Source organism: Gavia stellata, chromosome 18, assembly GCF_030936135.1.
Source record: "Gavia stellata isolate bGavSte3 chromosome 18, bGavSte3.hap2, whole genome shotgun sequence".
NCBI lineage: Eukaryota > Metazoa > Chordata > Aves > Gaviiformes > Gaviidae > Gavia > Gavia stellata.
This window is the reverse complement of record NC_082611.1, coordinates 13,442,314-13,454,617: the sequence shown is the minus strand read 5'-3', so window position 1 is coordinate 13,454,617 and position 12,304 is coordinate 13,442,314. Positions and strand designations below refer to the sequence as shown.

The 12,304-nt window shown below is 42.1% G+C and overlaps 1 long non-coding RNA gene across 1 annotated transcript; it reads right to left on the bottom strand.

The window, feature by feature from the left end:
• Positions 1 to 2,045: 2,045 nt before the first annotated feature.
• LOC132318587 (uncharacterized) lies at positions 2,046 to 10,800 on the bottom strand. The gene is made up of 3 exons (XR_009484345.1): positions 10,429 to 10,800; positions 7,810 to 7,911; positions 2,046 to 3,864 (listed from the first exon to the last, which is right to left on the bottom strand). It is a non-coding gene; the product is annotated as an uncharacterized LOC132318587 (long non-coding RNA).
• Between the last annotated feature and the right edge of the window lie 1,504 nt (positions 10,801 to 12,304).

Sequence of the window (12,304 nt, the reverse complement as noted above, 5' to 3'; positions counted from 1 at the left end):
CCTAGGGGACAGTGCTGGAAATCCCAGATTTGGGTACAGATGTACCAGGATGGGGACTAATGGGGAAAATATAATTTGGGGTCATTTGGAAGGCAATTGGGATGGAAGAAAGGAGATACAAGAGCAGTGAAAAGGAGAGTTAAGGAGCAGAAAAGGGGAAATAAGGTGTGCAAATCATAGCTTTGGTGCAGTTTTCGGGTCCCTGCCAGGTACAGTTACTACTGCAATCCAAATGAGGAGAACAAACACAGCTTGTGGTTGTGCCCACACCGTGTGTCACACCTGCTTCTGCGGTCACAAACCAGGGAAGGGGGCACGTTCCCCGGGGAGCAGCCGGCTTGAGCATCCTGCGACCCCCCATGCCAGTGCTTTCTCCAGGCCTGGCAGCATCCGCACACCCACCCCTGCTTCATAGCAGGTTACTTATATCTGCTTCCTGAAAAAGTCTTTTTGTAACTTTTGACTTGTTTTTTAAAGAATTGCTAGCTTGACAGAAAATAGGAAAATGAAATGAAAGTTCAGGATCTGTCTCATTCATATTTGCTTGCAAATAACAAGCACTGTGGAAACACTACCCAAGCAGAACAGAGATTTATTTTCAAGCGTGTGAGCAGTTTAAGGTCATTTACTTAAAATTACATTCAAGAAACAATGATGATGCTTCTGCATTCCTCTCTCCCTTTAATGCCACTCTGCATTTAATCCATCTTACTGTTCAATAGAAATAGCTTACTCCTACATCTGAGTAACTGATTGGGTTACAGCCTGCATCTCAAACACCATCCTGTCACCAGCAATGAATGCCATTTTTAGAACTCTCATTCCAAAGAAAGGTCAGTCACTATTATAAACAATAGAAAGAGAAAATAGTCAGTCCAGTGTTCACTTTATCCTTTCTCCAGCTTTTAAAGGGGGAAAAACCAATCATCAGTGTGCCAAGGTAATTTCTAATGTTTTAATATAGTTACACAGATTCAACAGAATCTGGCAATAAGGTTTTTTTCTCAAGATGTGATTATACATTTCTGACAACAGCACAGTAGTGTTGTGAAAGGACATCAGATAAGAAATACAGCTGTTTGAAATCTTCTGAATTTCAAGTTCCTTACAACATTTTTCAGGAAAAAAAAAAAAATTTCTCCATAAAATAAGAATAATAAAAAACCCGACAACTGAGCATTAACACAAAGCTACCAAGTATACTCAGCTTTGACTTCATAGGGATTAATCTAGTTTATGGGGAGGTGTCCTTCAGGGTCTGGCATATTTAATTAGAAAAGACAATTCCCCTCAGAAGGTGCGTGTCCAAGATCTGGACCAGTACTTTTGGTTCCTCGCCTCTCCTTAGTGGCTCTCTAGGAAGCCCATGGACAGCAGCCCTTCAGCCTAACCAGCTAAGGGACGTGGCCAAGTGGGGCCACGTGAATACCACCAATGGAAATTCACTGGCAAATGCACTTTACGATGCCCAAGGTTTTCAGGCAGCTGCAGCTGAGCTCATGACTTGGCCAGTGGAAAATCTCCAGTATCTCCACAACTACTTGCTGTCCACCTTTATTGAAACCTTCCCAGTCAAGCTTACAAACTAACTTACTGACTTTTCATCTGAGGTTTTAGCATTTACTTTCTCTTTTTAAATTTTCTGCCAGCATTCCCTAAGGTTTTGGAGGTGACGATCATGAAATTACCCAGCACTTACCTCCTTACAGAAGAGACAACATGCAGTTGCATGGCCACTGGCAATGAAATATCAGTAGGAGTTATTTTCATCTGTTTTTGTAAAGTTTTTTGAGTGAAAGTGCAAGAGGAGGATTCGGTGGAAATGCTCTGTCATTATGATTTGGGCTGAGAATGTATGGACACAAGCCTTGCAAGACACAGAACAGAGGTCATTATTCATCATATAAAATATTCCATATGAGAAATAATAATGCAAGAAATAAAACCATCACACCTGTATTGTGGTGGTGGCATATGCTTTTTGTTACCTAAGCTAAAAATACCCATACAGGAACTTCATAAATCTGAAGACAGAGGAAGAAAAGTTCCATATTGGGTAACTTAGAAACTATTCGTCACGCTCAGGGCCAAAAAAAGGGGAAAATAAAAAGTACAGACTGATCTGCCTAAAGTTTTGTGTAAGACGATTTTGGTTTTGCATGATGAAATCAAACAAACACATTACATTGTTACCTCTTGGGGCTTGAAACGCAGCGAATGTCCCTGGAGCTCCTGTGATGCCATGAAGGAAACGTCGTGTCTCCAGCCCAGGTGAGGTAAATCATCACTAAAAGAGACTCCTCTCTGGCATGTCCGATGTCACTTAATAAAAATACAGCCTGGGTAAACCATATGAACCAACCTTATTTTCTGTGAATGCTACTGAACACAGCAGTTGAGGACATCTCTAGAGGGGAAACATTAGCTCTGTTGGACAGCGAGCAACCTTCACTGGGAAAATAGCTTACCTCATCACATCAGTGTTTTATCGCTTGTTAATTAGATGGTTTTTCCCCTTTGGTTCTTATACAGAGCTCAGCCAGTGCAGATGCAATTTCTTCATGTGCGCTATTCAAATAAATTACTCCTGAGAACGAAAACATGACTGTTGCTGGGAAATTTTGAGTGTTTGGGAGGATATTTAAATTCTGGTTAAGATCTGGCTCGTCTTAAGTATTTTCCCTCTTTTTTGCACAGCATGTTCAGACTATTGTCTTTATCCTTTCCCTTACATTTTTCAAAAATCTGTTTTTTTCATTTCTCTAGATATAATAGCCACTCAACATATAAGACACCTTAATGTGCAGTGAGTTGTGATTCTGGCTTTATTTGAAATACTGGTGTATTCAGGATGAAAAATCTATAGTTTCAGCTATCATTTAGTAAATAAAGTGTTACACCGGAAAGAAACAGAACTCAGACAGGATCCATTTCTACTTAAAATTGCCTTTTGTCTGGAGCCCAGGTCAGCAAGTCACACACAGGCACAGTGTGTAGGGGTGACGCCACCCGCTCCGTCCCAGGAAAACCTCATCTGCTAATGCTGAGCGGTCTGGGCAGTGACTCAGTGATAAATTACAGCGGGAATTTGCTCTGGATAGACTCTAGGAAGCAAATTTATTCAAACCATTTCATATTGAAAAGCTTGATTACCATTTACCATGCGATGCCTTTCCATCACTTCAGCAGTACCAAAAGACTTTATTGTAGATGAGATCAAATAAATATAGCAAAAACATGAAAAAAGAGCAGTCATATCCTGACTGATAGCATGCTCCTGCAGACTATTGCCACCAGTTGAGAGTACGTGCCAATATTTTTATGAACCGTCATTACAAAACATAACTGAAGCAGGCTGGAAGAAAACAGCAACCTAGAAGTGGTGTTCAAGAAAGCCCTGGGAAAGGAAAAGAACAGAGAAGGAGAACTGCTGAGCTGAATCAGCATGTGGGCTGTAGCTGGAACAAAAGGATTCTTCAGTTCATGCCAAAAATACTCATCAGTGCTGCTGCTTTTTTAAGCTTAACATTCATAGGTGACTTTTCTTGTTTCTGAACAGTCTTGTGGGAAGCCGGATGGGTTCAAGTATGGGTGGCTGTCAGAGCCCTCACTTTCTGCTCACTTCAAGGGTTTGCTTGGGAGAGGAGCTTGCTCTCGGTGAGCAGGGCCAGGTGGTGCCCTCGGAGGCTCTGTCCTGCCTCAGGACCACCCTGGGGCTCTTCTCCAAGGGACTCCTTCCTTCTAAATACAGTCCAGTCCTTTTTCTTCCTCTCTCGTCTCTCTTCTCAGTGTTGGCAGGTCCTCAAAGACAGCTCAGCAGGATCAGCATCTGCTGAAGGTCCCAGTTGCAGAGGTATCTTCCACCTAGGTGGGGCATGACCACAGCCTTGTCATGTTTTAGGTGACTCATTACGCAACATGAAATATGATTAAAATGGACAAAAAAACCACAAGTGACCAAAAGAACATTTTTCTTGTCACATAGTTAGGCTGTAGGACTCATTATCACAGGGAGTCACTGAGCCCAGAAATTTAACAAGCTTCAGAAAGGACTGGGTATATGTATCACTAACAAGGGAAAACTAAAATCATCAGACTGAAGAAATGCAAAGAATCTTCTCAAGTTTCATGTTTAAAGGAACATTTAAGAATTAGGGACTAGAAAAAGGTTTGCCATGGAGGCAAACATGACACCTACCTACCCCAGAAACCTGCAAAGCTGAAGAAATGGGTCTGCTATCCAAACTGTGCTGCTGCCCTCTGTGAGCTTTATGTTTTGTCTAGTAGAGAAGTTCCTGGTATCAGTAAACCAAGGAAAAATGAACAAAATCCCAGAATTCTACAGGTAAGGCTAATTATTTTATGGTGTGGATAGGAAAGTGTGTGTAAGTTCTCACAGAAGGAGGATTGCACCCACGTTTCCTATGGCCTTGGCTGGTCATTTAGCGAGGAAGCAGCCCCTGCTAATCCTCTTCTCCTGCCGCTGTGTGGTAACAACCTGGACAATGTTTTTACGGTTGTCAATGCAATGAACAGCCAAATTCCTTTGTGCCTTCAGTAGACATCAAGGCATTGACGTACATCAAATCCCCATGCGGAACTAGCTGCCGTCCGTCGGCACCGCTCACTGATTGTAAACGACAGTAGGTTTCCTTGAGAAAATCACTGGGGGTAAATGATCCTCTTAGATAATATAAAGAGGACTCCATGCCACGTTTGTTTTTCTTAGCTGTGGTGAGGAGACCTTAGTTATAAAGCTGAAGCTAAGCTCGCTTTTTTTCAGCACTTCAAAGAACATCACCAAAAACAATCTTTTAGAACCGGAACATGTTTGATATCTTGCTAACCCTAAAGCAAATAGAGCTAAGGAACCAGCAAGCTGAAACACACAAAAAATACAGTATATACACTTGCAAAAATCAATGCGTCCTATAATTCTTCAGCTAGAAAACCAGTTTTTGCAGCTGAGCAAAGGAATAATAATAAAACAACAATTTTGGCCTCAAAATGTATTTGCTTTTAAAAAATGAAACCAGCTTTTTAGTTAAATAATGCTGTTTCCTGGGGGACAGGCACAATCTTTGGTGTTAAAATGACATTTACATGGAGTGTTTCCTCATTTAGGGGCATTTAATTACCTCAGGAGTATGAAATATAAAAATTAATATACCCAAACAGAAAAGTTGAGAGAAAATAATGTCCTTTACTCCATGGCTTTGCTGATTATAGGTCAGCAGCAAATTAGATTGGGCTCTAATTCTTCCCCAGTGTAAAAAGAATTCAATCAGTTACACCATGAGATGATATTATTAATGCAATCACGGCTTAAAAGAAACCAGCCCTAAAGGGAGATGCCAAAATGAATTCTTCATGTAGTAACAAAGCCAGAAGACTCCTTCACAACAAGTCATGTCTGCACTAAATACAAGCCCGACGTTTCATAAGCTTCTAAATAAGTATGCTGTAAATATTACAGTTTCTATTTGTATATCTAACACTTGCTAAAGGCTCCAAAGGCATTCAGAACATCACGAAAGGAATGTATTAGATTTGGTATGACACCAAGTTACAAATATAAACTGGGAAAGTATAAAATAGTAAATTATTTCATAATATATCCACTGCTCAGGCATCTAGGTACTTTTCCATCTTAATTAAGGGGCAACAAATTGTAAAAGGATTCAAGGAAACATTTAAGTTTTCCAAAACAAAGCATGAAATTAATCCATGGAACACATTACTGCATGGTAAACTAGTGATCTTTTCAGAAGAAAACACTGAAATGGTCTGAAAAAAACAATTTAGGTTTTCTGTCCCACTCTCCCCTTGAAAATGTGGTTTTTTTGAAGCCAGTCCCACTTCCGAAGGGACAAGAGGGTAGCACACCCCCCCCCCCCCCCCAGCAACACCAGCTTTCAGACTGGTACAAATCCTGCCAGAATCCCCTTTTTCCACTGCAGCACTTTCCAAATCTAATCAATTCACAGAGGCTGTAAAGAAGTGATAACAGAAATAATAGGCAGCTGTGGAAAAGAGGCCTGCGAGGGCCGTGGGGAGGACAACTGTCCGTCCTCCTGTCCCCAGGCAGACCTGGGCTCCCGGGGGCCCAGGGAGCCTTGGAAATGACAGGGACACATGCTTGCATTAGCCTGTGTATGCAATACTGGATCACGTTTTGAAACTGCAAGATCATGATTTATAGGCAAGGTGGTTTAGGCCATAGCAGAGGTTTCTAAAGTGCATTTGTAGTCATTTATTTTCCTCTCCTGCTCAGTTCTGTTGAGCTGGACTCAAAGCATTAATGGAGCACGATTTTTATCATCAAAAGATATGAAAATTCGTACCAATAGAACTGTCTGATCTGCATTTACTCTTTAAGAGGAATAATGCATTATTGCATAACAATAAAGCAGTAACAATCATGATGGTGTATAAGTATTTTCCAGGCATTGATTTAGGATGCTGTGCACGAACTATCAGCAGCTGCCTTATAATGTTGTATTACATGATCTCATGAGCCTAGGAGTCCGGGGCCTCCTGCTCCAAGCTGGTATTTCAGAATAAAGAAGGTATTTGCTGTTTATCCATATTTTTATTATGAAATTGCTTACGGCTAGATTACAAAAATAATGAATTGGTTACAATCCCTGTCACGGAGCCTTTGAAACCAATGGCAAGGCTTCTGCTGACTTTAACTGAAAAAACTCCAGGTTTTGAGACACCGTTGTGTGATCTGCAGAGCACAGGCTAAAAATATGTATGAAAGGATTACAAAGTAGTTGTGTTTAATTTTAAAATGTGTGGAAAATCACCTTAATGCAAAGAGTCAGCAAAATGTGTATGTACCATGACTGTTCAAAAATCAAGGTTAACTTCTATTTAGGAGATTTTTATAAGCTAAGGCTCCACACAGGCACAAATTGCTCCACTCTGCAAAGGTTATGGTTCCTTTGTCAGTTCCTTTTCTTGTTTATTCAGGATTTGAAACAGATATCCAAGAGCATTTTTTCCCATTCGTGACTCAACTCTTGTTCGTACACAAAATATGCAGACATGATTTTGTTCTAATTTCTTTATTAGCTATATTTAACAAACACCAGCTGATCTAAATGTTTTGAGCAGAGTCTGACCTCTTGCTTCTGAAAGACATGAGCAGCTTTCCCCGTGGCTTCAGTCGATTTTGGACACCTATCATTTTGTGTTCAGTACTAATTCTTCTGTGATAGGATGGGTCCCCGTTTGGGGTAGCTAAATGTCATATATATTTGTTAAGTACTTCTTTGAAAGAAAATATTATTTCTTTTCTCTCTTAAATTTATAAAAATTTAAAATGGCAAGGTTCCTAAGTTGCTTTGCCTGCTGAGCCACTGAAAGAGATTAGACCATAAATATATATGACATCCACATTATTACCAAATACATTCATTAACAGCAATGCTATCACAGTGAATACCAAAGGAATTAACAGTGACAGGGCAATAAATTACAGTGTTTATACACTTCTTTCTCCCAGCTTACAAACTCAAGATTTATTCCTGACCTTTGGTGTAAAACTTGATGATCACTGGTAAATCAAAGACGGTACTGTTAGCATTCAGTGCCGCAACTGAGACCTTTTCACCCTGGAGATGTAACAGATAATTTTCTAAGAATTTCTTTGTGGATTAACATTAATTATCATCCATACTTCAGAAGGATTAACATCAATAGGAAATAAGCTCATTTCCATTCCAGACACTTCCCAGTTTATTCTTGCCACCTCTGTGATGATGTGTTTACATGATATAAGTTGTCTGTTTAGAAACTCACCACTTTCTCCTTGTTCTTGGGCCGTCCTAGCAAGGGTCTGCCACCAAACATCTCCTCTGGGCTCTCTGGGTTCTTAGGTGGGCTCCAATGGGCTGAAGACACCTGTGGGAGGGATTTAGAGGTGAAATAGGGACCAGTTTCCAGCTTTTACACATTTTGTGTGTTTAATCTTGTAGAGGAAAAGAAATTGTGTATACCAGTCAGGTTGCAGGCTTGTTCCTTTTCATTTTGTTAGTTGAATTTACTGTCTCGCTCTGGGTCAGTAAGGAATTATTTTTCCAAAGGAGCAGATCTCAGCCTTTTTCTGATAGAAAATCCTGAAACAGAGGTGCTAACCCCTATTTAACAGTTTTGATATTCTGAAAATAGGCTTGCTTCGCTTCATTAGCTGCCACGTACCTTGAAAGAAGTCCACAGACAGAGCAAAAAGCAGAGCTTGGGCTGGTTAGGGGTTCCAATTTTTGGACACAAACAACAAGCGACAAATCTTGGCTAATGATAACCATGAGACCAACAGTGAAATATGCAGGTGTGGGAGTCATTTCAGGTTGGATATATGCTAATGAGACGGGAGAAATGGCACCATTTCTTCCATGTTGGGCCAATGTAATGGTTCTATAACAAACACATGGGTGCAAAACCATCACAACACTGTGGCACTTGTTCCTGTGTAAGAACAAAAAACATCTTTAGAGTAATATCCACCTGCCTAACTAGGGATGAAAAACTGAGCCCGAATTACGTATCCATGCCTTGCACTCCTATTTGCACATAAGCCTAACACTGCCACCACCTATGTGCAAAGTACTGTGAGAAGCATCAGCAACACCTTCAGCAGCAGCAGCTGTGGGCTGCTTGAGCGCAGGAGCACTTCGGGACGGGGAGGACCCAGCTCACCCATCTTCGTCATTCAGCTGTTAGGTCTCCAGTATAAGGTGACTCTTCAGGGGAATGACTATTTATTTTTCCCATCTTCTTGTCTTTGAGTTTGTTATGATCAGGCTAAATCAGAAATCCTTCTCTCTAATCCCAAACAGCCTGCAAAAGCCCTAGCTGCAGTCCACCTGGTCGTGGAAGGAAAACCTGACAGTGGTCAGGCACGCTCCTTGTGACATTTATTGTTATATCTTTATTCTAGTGTTGTTGAACAGTTACAACTGAAGTGAGGCATTTCCAGGAGGTAGGGCACAGGGAGGGAACGGACAGCAAAACCCAGGAGTTTACACCTACCCTGCTGCAGAGGTGAGCTCTGCTGCTTGACAAGCGACCAGCCCGCTGACAGGGGCTTTCAGTGCTGCCCTCGAGGTCTGAGCCGAGCAACAAAACAAGGTCACCCCAAAGCTTGTCTCACACACCGCTCCAAGCGGCGGCAGGCGAAGGGCCCGGGCAGCATGGCTGTGGGACACCTTCCTCTGTCCGCACTCCCATGCTTTTGTTCTCATGGCATCCCACTATGCTGGAGGGGAATCAGACGTCAGCTGTGCCCAGGTAACTCAGCCAAGCAGCAAAACCCCCCCACCGTGTGCAGGCAGAGCATGGGACGGGTAATTTGCCTGCCTCTCCCCATGCGGTTTTGTCCCTTACTCCCCTTGGCTGTTCAGGCATTTGGACTCTTTCTATAACAGCAGGATTTAAACATCACTGTGATCTGTGTGCCAACAGCGGCTCAACGAACAGCTACTGCACACGGCAGCACTAGGAAAACAAATTGCTATTGCACTTTCTGAAAACGGCAGCAGTGCCCAAGTCCTGTGGCTTAAGCCTTTGCCATTTGTAACTCCTACAAACCGGACCGTGCACAGGTAGCACGGGGCTCTGTGGAAAGGCAGCGAGGTTTTATATCTACGTAACACCCAGTCCACTGGAGCCCTGGTTTCTCCATAGAAATAAGCTATTAAAGAACCCATCTATCAAATATATGTAAAACATGAATTGTCCTGTTAGTTATCTGATTTTTATCTTTCTTTACATAAATGTTTATAACTGCATAGACCCTTCAGACTGTATGTGCTGGGCTGTGAGTCTCTGTGCTGCTGCAGGTATGTTTCTTGATCACCACAATGTCCTGGGGAAGCTTCTGGGCAGGACAGCTTTACCTCTTCAACACAGTTTTGGGGTGGAGAGTGAGTATAGAAAACAGGACTTTTGAAGTGCACCTCTCTCCTCAGAGGAGAGAATTTTTCAAGCTCTAAAGGATCACTGTGGGTTCAGTTCAAGCTTTTTGTACAGTTTTGGTTCAGTTTTATCTTTTTCCCTAGCTAGTTGGCTTGGCATCGGAATAAAATTATATCTCTTCAGTGACCTTGATCATCCAACCTGTGTTTTAATTCCTGTCCTAGGACGACTGTAGATATAAGCAGCAGGTGATCTGCAGAAGCCTCCTGTAAATATTTAAAAGTATTTGCCAAGGCCAACGCAAACTTACCAGGGTGGGTTTTCTCTAATGCTTTTCTTTATCTCTCTTGGCTTCAGATAAAATGTCAGCTCATGAACTGTAATAACAGCCTTTCCCTTCAGATTTATTTCCCCCCGCCCAGTTTTGATCTAAAAAATTCCAGCACTCAATATGAAATTTCTCACAGGGGAACTTGCTATGATAGCTACAAATTCTTACAATACCTCTCCGGCACAGTGCCTGTAGCGAGGAACCGCAGCAGCCTTTCAGCAGCTCTTCCAGGACTTGCAGAGCGGCTGCAATGTCTCTCCATATTTTGCGTTGCTGAACAGAGCCTGACGATGGCAGAGTTGTTTAGCTCCAGGCCGGCTTACTGTAAGGCATGCCTCACAGAACTGCTTACAGATCAATTAATAACGCTGATGCCAATTGAGCCCCCTCTCCTTTACAGCAGAGACTCTCTAATCCACAGCAGTATTAAACACACTGAAAAAGGGGTGGGGGGGAGGATAAAGAAAAAGAGAAAAAGAAAAGGGGGAGAGAGAAAATTAAGACCTTCACTCCAATGTCATTTCAGTAGACCAAGGTCACGGTGGGGCCAGATGCTGGTGACAGCTCAGCTCAAGAGAGCAAAGGTCTCTGGAGGGCTGATTGCAAACAGTTCAGGCTGCTCTAATCTCCACGTGCTGCTCACAGAAGGCAAAAGCACTTCTGGGGACACGGCCAGCATCGGGGCAGCCAAACCGCGTTTCTTCCTCTGCAGCCTTTATGTTCTCAGCACAGGGAGCTTGCTCCTGCACCGGGTCTACCCCAGGCGTTGGGGGAGCATGTTTTTAAAATACGAAAGTATTGAAATAACATAAAATGTAACTAGTAAACAGAAATGTAGGGATGAAAGATGCCACATTTTTGAAAGGGATATAATGGTAAGGAACTGCAGAGGATCTTCCCTCTGATGGTAAGGGCCTTGAGAGTCGGGTCCTGAAGCAGGGACACCATAAACATCAGTCATTTATACACATTCTGCTCACCAGCACCAGATGTCTGTCTCTTGCTAAACCTCACTGCAATTTTGCCATTTTCTCCAGAAGTTGATATTTTTGCATTGTTTTGAGTTTCATTTAATTTCCCTGTTAAATGACAGCCTTCTGCAGAGGATAGATGAAGAGGGTCACAGAATTTCTAGTATCGATTTCACAGACTTGCAACCATTTGAACAGAAGGGGCAGGTGTGGACACCGAAATAAATTCCACTGAATTGCCGTTGCAGTCCTCAGTCCACACCGGAGTCTGTTTAGCACTGTACGAGGAGTCTCCAAAAAGCTTTGTGTGGGAACCTCCCAGGAATTTTTTTTACAGCTAACAATCTTGCTTAGTGCTACTGAGAAAGCATGAGATTTGCTGATAACAAATAACAGCTTCAATTCTGAGGGAAGCTACTGCCATAGCACTATCCTGCTTGCTTGAAATGCAGTTGAATCTGCACCTGCGCTGCCTTTGCTAGGCTGTGTACTTGGCTTTCCAACTTTCGCAGGTGCTAAGGAGAGTGAAGGAGCAGATCCTCTTAAATCTCTCTTTAAACTCTCTTTAAATTTCAAACTTTAAATTCATTTTATAGAATATGTTTCCCAGTCAGAAATGAAATTGGCAATGCAACCCCTCCATCCCCCCAAATTACTTGGCTAAAGAAGTAGCCAGCTGAACAAGCAAAAAAGCACAAGAGGATTAAACTAAATATGCAGCTCAAACAGAAGAGTAGTTGAACCCTCGAGTGTTTCAATACACAGCTGATTCAGCAAAACAGATACACATTCAAATGAAGGATGTCACTGAAAGAGAAAACCAGGCAGCTTAATCAATAAAGTGTGCAGCCTGTCCTGGTACAGGAAAAGCAGCAGCTTAACAAGCCAAACAGAAAAATGAACTAGAGTCATAGCAAGGAAAAACAGTGAAATCAAAATGTATGAGCTTGAACAGTTTCACTCTGCACAACCACATTAGAAATGCTCAAAGGTGGCACTGTAAAAATGGCCAATGCAAAATATTCCAGAGACTCTATTTCCCAAGGAAAAGCCCTACTGCTTTTGCCAGGACCTTGAA